Source organism: Nicotiana attenuata, unplaced genomic scaffold (genome assembly GCF_001879085.1).
Source record: "Nicotiana attenuata strain UT unplaced genomic scaffold, NIATTr2, whole genome shotgun sequence".
In the NCBI taxonomy this organism is placed as follows: domain Eukaryota; kingdom Viridiplantae; phylum Streptophyta; class Magnoliopsida; order Solanales; family Solanaceae; genus Nicotiana; species Nicotiana attenuata.
This window is the reverse complement of record NW_017676752.1, coordinates 227-7,188: the sequence shown is the minus strand read 5'-3', so window position 1 is coordinate 7,188 and position 6,962 is coordinate 227. Positions and strand designations below refer to the sequence as shown.

The following is a 6,962-nucleotide window of genomic DNA, read 5'->3' as shown; positions in this document are numbered from 1 at the left end:
AAGGAAATGTTTTCGATTGGTACACAGATCTTGAACCTAGTTCCATTGAAAGTTGGGAGCAACTCGAGCAGAAATTCCTCAATCATTTCTATACCACGAGGCGCATTGTGAGTATGATTGAACTTACAAATGCCCGCCAATGGAAGGAGGAGCCAGTTATTGAATTCATCAATCGTTGGAGGAGTTTAAGCCTTAACTGCTAAGACCGTCTTAGTGAAACTTCTGGCATCGAAATGTGCATCCAAGGTACGCATTGGAGCCTTTGCTACATCTTGAAAGGAATAAAGCCTAAAACTTTTGAAGAGTTGGCCACCAGTGCACATGATATGGAATTGAGTATGGCTACAAGTGGAGACCAAAGGTTTCCTAGCTTTGAGCCTCATGATGAAATAGAAGCAGACGATGCTGAGAATGGGTGCAAGTATTCATCCGAAGATGAAACTGAAGAGTCCATGCATGTTTCAACGCTCCTTGACGTATGAACCTAAACTGCAAGTCTTAACGCTCCTTGACTCGTGAGCCTAAACTGCAAGTCACCACACTCCTTGACGCATGAGCCTAAACTGCAAGTTGCAAAATACTCCTTGACGCATGAGCCTAAACTGCATATTGCAATTCTCTTTGATACACGAGCCTAAACTGTATGTCACAAAGTTTCTCAAATTCGAGCCAAATCTGTAAGTTATAAAGCTCCATAAATTCAAGCAAAAGTCTTCAAGTTGCAAAGCTCTTCAAATTCGAGCAAAAGTCTTCAAGTTTCAAAGCTCTTCAAATTTGAGCAAAGACCTCAAGTTGCAAAGCTCTTCAGATACAAGCTAAGACTTCAAGTCCCAAAGCTCTTCAAATTCAAGCAAAGTCTTCAACTTGCAAAGCTCTTCAGATATGAGCTAAAACTTCAAGTCGCAAAGCTCTTTAAATTCGAGCAAAAGTCTTCAAGTTGCAAAGCTCTTCAAATCGAGCAAAGACTTCAAGTTGCAAACTCTTCAAATTTGAGCAAGTCTTCAAGATGTAAAGCTCTTCAAATTTGAGCAATGTCTTCAAGTTCCTATACTCCTTGTCCGCGCGAGTATAAAATGCATACAAAAAGAAAAAAAACTTATACTTTATATGAACTAGGTAATGACTTGATCCTCTTTGTTGGGGTACGTAGGCAACTTAGAGTTCATTCTAAGTTCAGTCACATAAGCAACAAAAAAATTAATTCCTTTTCACGATAGCCAAAGAGGATGTTAGCTCTATGTATGCACCATGCGCTTCTTTGGGCAAGTTAAAGAAGAAGTAACTCCACATCAAAGCTTAAAGGATGATATGCAATGTTTGCTTTCATCCAGCTGCATGGAAAAAAATGCTTCATGTGCTTCTTTCGATAAGGGTTGAAGGACGAGATGCTTTGCTAGCTCCATAACTCGAAATATGTAGCACTACATGTATCTTTTCATCAAGTCATGAGAAGGACGTTCTAGGCACTTCTTCACCAAGTTGCAAGAAGACGTGGTTTTATGCTAAAGCTTGGGGTAGGACACTCCATAAACTTCACCAAGTTGCAATAAGGAGTCGTTCTATGCCAAAGATTGAAGGTTAGGACACTTCGCAAACTTCCTCACCAAATTGCCAAAAGATGTGGTTCCACACAAAAGCTTGAAGGTTAAGATACTCCATGCATTTCTCCGACAATTGCAAGAAAAGGTGGTTCCATGCCAAAGATTGCAGGATGGTTGCTTCCCATACTTGCTCGCGAAGGTAGTACTCCAAGTGCCGATCTTGCAAAGCCGCAAAGGATGGGATACGTCACATGCTTTCTCGCCAAAGGTGAAAAGGAGTCGCTCCAAATGTCCCCTTCTCTAAGCCGCAAAAGTAGGAACACGCCATGAAATTCTCTCGCCAAGCCGTAATAAAGAGACGAATGGTTCGTTCCCAATCATGTGTACCTCTAGTGAATCTTCTTACGGATATCAAGATTGCTAATATTCTCTCAAAAAACTGCAAAAGAGAAAAGATTTTAGAGCTTCCCGGTGCCAATGACGCAAAGCTTAACAAGTACCAGTGTCAACGACACGATGCTTCAATGCAGATGGTGAATATTGTGACATGCACTTCTCTGCCAAACCTTGAAGGATGAAATGCTCCATAAATTATTTTGTCAAAGCCGTGGGAAGGATGCTCCATGAACTTGTTCGCTAAGTTGCAAGAAAAGATAATACAAGCCAAGGCTCGATGGATGAAATGTTCCACGCACCTCCTCGCTTGCAAAAGGGAGAGTGTTGATCATTTACTTCTTCACCTGATCTAGGATGAAGAACTCGCCATAGACTTCTTCGCCAAATTGCAAGAAGAGGGCGCCATAAAACTCCTTCTAAGGCAGACGAAATGCACGCCGTAATTGTGTGTTTGCCAAAACTCGACTGAAAAGGTGGATGCACCAAACTTTTGCCCTCCAGTGCCACAAGTATTAGGAGGCACCAACCTCTCTCACCAAACCTGCAAAAAAAAGTATGTTGCCCGAATAATCCTCCCAATTTCGGCATTTGATTCAAAGATTTACTCTAACTGGATCAAAGAGGGTGGAGCATCGAGATTTGTATATATTTTATCTCTCGGAGTCTTCTTTTCAATGGCACAAACGACTCGTGATTTGGTCTCTCCTATCTCGAGATATGACGTTTTCACCGGGAGTGCACAAAGTTGTTAGATCAGCAGGCTAGATGCGTTGATCACTTTCAAAAAATTAATTCCATCTGATTCAGAAGGTGTTTGTCGGTAAAATTTTGATATATTATAGTCCTTTGAGTCTAGAATTAGTACAATCAAGCGACTTGCAATTTCGACGTTCCTATAGCAAGATACTAATTTTTTGGTGAAGGCGCACAAAGTTGAAGGAGCCAACTGGTCGTAACTCGTCTCCTAAATTCTGACAAGTAACTGGGAAGATCTATGGATAGTAACCGCTCGTGATTTCAACATTCGTACATCAAGATATGAATATTTTCGTGAAGGCACGGAAAGCTGTAAAGTTGAGCGCGTCAGCATCTGAAACGAAAATTCAAAAAAATGCATGAGAAGCTAAAGAAGGAATTTCGCCCAAAAATGTTGATACGTTGAAGTATTTGAAGTGTAGTTTCGAAAGAATCAAACGGCTTGTATTTCTGATTCTCCTACGATAAGATATGGTTGTTTTTTTCACATATGCACAAAGATTGATATCTCAGACCGATTCTGCAGCGAAAGAGAAAAAGTTTTGGAGCCCTCGGTACCAACAACACGAAGCCTTTGGTCCTGTTTAATTGATCGGTGTCAATTACACGAAGCTTCAATTTATGGCCAAGTTTAATGTCAAAATAGTTGCATAAGGTTTGCCGATTTGAGCTTTCTTTGCCGATGCCATCGGTTTCCTGAAAAAAAAAACAAAGAAAACGTGAACCAAAAGAAAATTTAGGAGGACTTCTTCTATTTATAGAAGTGTTATGTCAGCTGTTGTTAGCTTGGTGAACAAGAACTTTCCTTTAAAAAATAAAAGTCAATTTACTAGTTGACTAGCAAGTCTTATATGGAAACTTTGAGACAAAATTCAACTTGGAGAAGCATCACGTGGTGGAAAGTTGCTTGAATCAAAGGAAAGCTAACTTGTCCTAATGGATTTCAAGTGGATTCTTACCAAATTTGGTAATCCACGCCCATAAAAAGCTAGTTTTGAGCCGTATTATTTTTGGAATCTACTGCCTAGTTCTATGTTGATGGTGCAATATGGATACTATGGTATTTACCAAAGGAAATTGACTCAACCAAATTCTTCTAAAAAACGGAGAGGGAAACAAGATGGTTGACCTCGGTATATCGGACAGTTTGGTTCAGGGATTCATAAAGAGATGTTGTCTTCACTTGTACTTCAAGTCTCCTCTTTGATTTTGGCAAGCCTACACCCCGACAAGCCTTGAAGTAGGGGGCATTTGTAGACATTTAAAATTTTATCAAATTTAAATCCATAAGAAATTTAGATTTTACCATAAATTAAATATATATTGGTCCAATTAAGTAATATGGAATGGTATAATTAGGTTTGTTATTTAAATCCAATTAAATTGATTTAATTAAAGGTCCAATATACTATTGGGCTAGCCCATTAGTTGGTCTTCTATCAAATGAGTCGGCACATGAGCCTCAAGTCCAATGGCCTAGCAGGGTTTTCTTGGAGGCTACTTCACCCTACACCTATATAAAGGGGTGAACGGAGAAGGTTATAGAAAACAAGCAAGTAAGCAGAAGGAAAGGCTAAAGGAGCTCTGAAGAATAGCATCAAGGTCTCCATCCATATCTGCAATCGTCGTTTGTGGTCAAATTCCAAAGGCGAACTCAAATCATAGGCAGGCGGCTTCACATCTTCCCTTCGTGATAACCCAACACCAAATCCTGGTTCGTGACGACCTTCAAATTATTCGTGATATACTTCTGAAATCCATCAAGTTCAAGATCAAGCTTTCAAGCTCTTGAACCACCATCCATGAGGAGAAGAATCAGAGGACTACATCTCTTTAGATTTAGAGATATTTTAGATATTGTAACCCCATCACTTGAAATCGAATATAATATTTATCGCTATATTTCTTGTCTTGATTATTATTTTTCAGGAACGAAATTTAGTTGTTACACATGTGATCGAGAAGGAAGCTAGAGTAGAGAGAAGAAAACGAGAGGAAGTAGAAGAAGAAGTGATAGATCTGTTACCAGTGTTGGGATCGTCGAGGCTGAAACCCAAGGTGAGAAGGGCAGTCTCAAACAGCAATAGAACCAAATCCTTGACAGATTTATCATTCTTTTCGGCATCAGCCCTCTTCCTAAGCTCATCCATGACGGCGTTTTCTAGGTTTATCTCCATGGTCTTCTTGCTAGACAAGTATCCAGCCATACTAGAATCCCGAAGTGCTTGCGCCTTCATGACTATTTCCATGTTGGTTGTCCAGCCATACTCGCCAGTAACCAAACAGCAGGGTAAGTCAACAACACGGTCTGAAACGACAACCTTCTCAACCTTGTCACCAAGCACATCCTTAATCACCTTGCACAGACCCTCAAATTTCTCCTTCAATTCTCCCTTCTTTTTCTTCTCACCCTCGCTTTCATCTAGTTTGAGACCTTCCTTGGTAGCAGAAACAAGCTTCCTACCCTCAAATTCCTTCATCTGACCAATACAGTACTAATTAATAGCATCAACCATGTAGAGAACTTCATAGCCCTTCTTCTTCAGTTTCTCGAGGAAGGGTGAATCTATCAACTCTCCAACTGTAAATGACATGCAAGTAAGAGAAGATAGAAATTGAGAGAGAAGAAGAAGAAGATCTGCTAATGTTCGATGATTACAATACAAGGGGAGGGATTGTTTTATATTGGTGGTTAGTAGTTGACAGTTGTACCTAACTAACCACTTAACCGCCTAACCTTCTCTAATTAAACAATGACCCTATTCTCGTATACACACATATACTGCTGTACATATACGAATACAACTATGTATTTAATACTCCCCCTCAAGCTGGAGGGTGGAAAGGATCAAACACTCTAAGCTTGGATAAAAGGAAACGATGTTGTGCTGAACCAAGGCGTTTTGTCATTAAATCGGCTAGTTGTAGGCTTGTAGGAATGTAGTGAGGACTGATCAATCCTGCCTTGATCTTTTCACGAACGAAATGACAACCGATCTTGATGCGTTTAGTTCGCTCGTGGAATATAGGATTGGCAGCTATTTGTAAAGCTGCCTTGCTATCATAATACAAATTGACTTGAACATCAACTGCAACTTGTAGCTCCTTAAGCAATCCTAGTAACCAAGTAATTTCTACAGCTGCTGCTACAAGACTGCGATACTCAGCCTCTACTGAACTCCTGCTAACTATAGATTGCTTCTTTGATTTCCACGAGAGCAGGGAGTCCCCAAGTTTGACAATGTAACCAGTTACTGATCTCCTGGTGTTTGGACACCCTGCCCAATCAGAGTCACAATATACAGAAAGGTGATTTATGGGAGAATTATACAGTAGAAGACCAAGACCTAGGGCACCTTTAACATATCTGTCCATTCGCAGAGTTGCACACCAATGGGACTGCTTGGGATGCTACATAAATTGACTTAATACCTGGACTGCAAAACATAAATCTGGCCTGGTAACTATTACGTAAAGAAGCTTTCAAATGAGTCTTTGGTAGCTTCCTACATCCTGCAATTCAGCATCTCAAGTATGCCCAACATGTGCGTCATAATCAATGGTTGTCAACTTCTGATTGAGATCTATAGGTGTGTTAATAGGTTTAGCAGCTGCAAGTCCAACATCTGAGATTAATTGAAGTGCATACTTTCTTTGAGTAGAAGCACTTTTTTGTTTGACCTCAGAACTTCAATCCCAAGAAAATACCTAAGTCTCCTAGATCTTTCACCTTGAATAAACTATGTAATGTCTGTTTGGCTGCCTATACAAGAACAGGATTGCTTCCAGTGATGAGCAAGTCGTCTACATAGACTAGGATAATGACAATATCTGATCCAACCCTTTTTTGTGAACAATGAGTGATCATAAGGACTTTGTGCATAACCAGCTGCTAATAGTGCCTCAGTTAATTTAATATTCCACTATCTGGAAGCTTGCTTTAACCCATACAAAGATTTCAGCAGGCTACATATCTTCTGCTCCCCCTGCTTGTGGAATCCTTGAGGCAAGCACATGTAGACCTCTTCATAAAGATCACTCTACAGGAAAGCATTATTTATATCCATTTGGAAGAGATTCCATCCCTTAGAGGTTGCTATACTGATGATGGTCCTGACAATGATCATCTTTGCAACAGGAGAGAATTGTTTCATGGTAGTCTAATCCTTCCTGTTGTGTGTAGTCTTTTGCTACCAGCCTTGCTGTAAACCTTTCTACTTCCCCATTTGCCTTATTTAATTTTGAACACCTATTTTGAGCCTATAACTT

At 40.1% G+C, this 6,962-nt stretch overlaps 1 pseudogene; it reads right to left on the bottom strand.

Moving 5' to 3' along the window:
• Positions 1-2,030: 2,030 nt before the first annotated feature.
• LOC109221195 lies at positions 2,031-5,287 on the bottom strand (annotated as a pseudogene).
• Between the last annotated feature and the right edge of the window lie 1,675 nt (positions 5,288-6,962).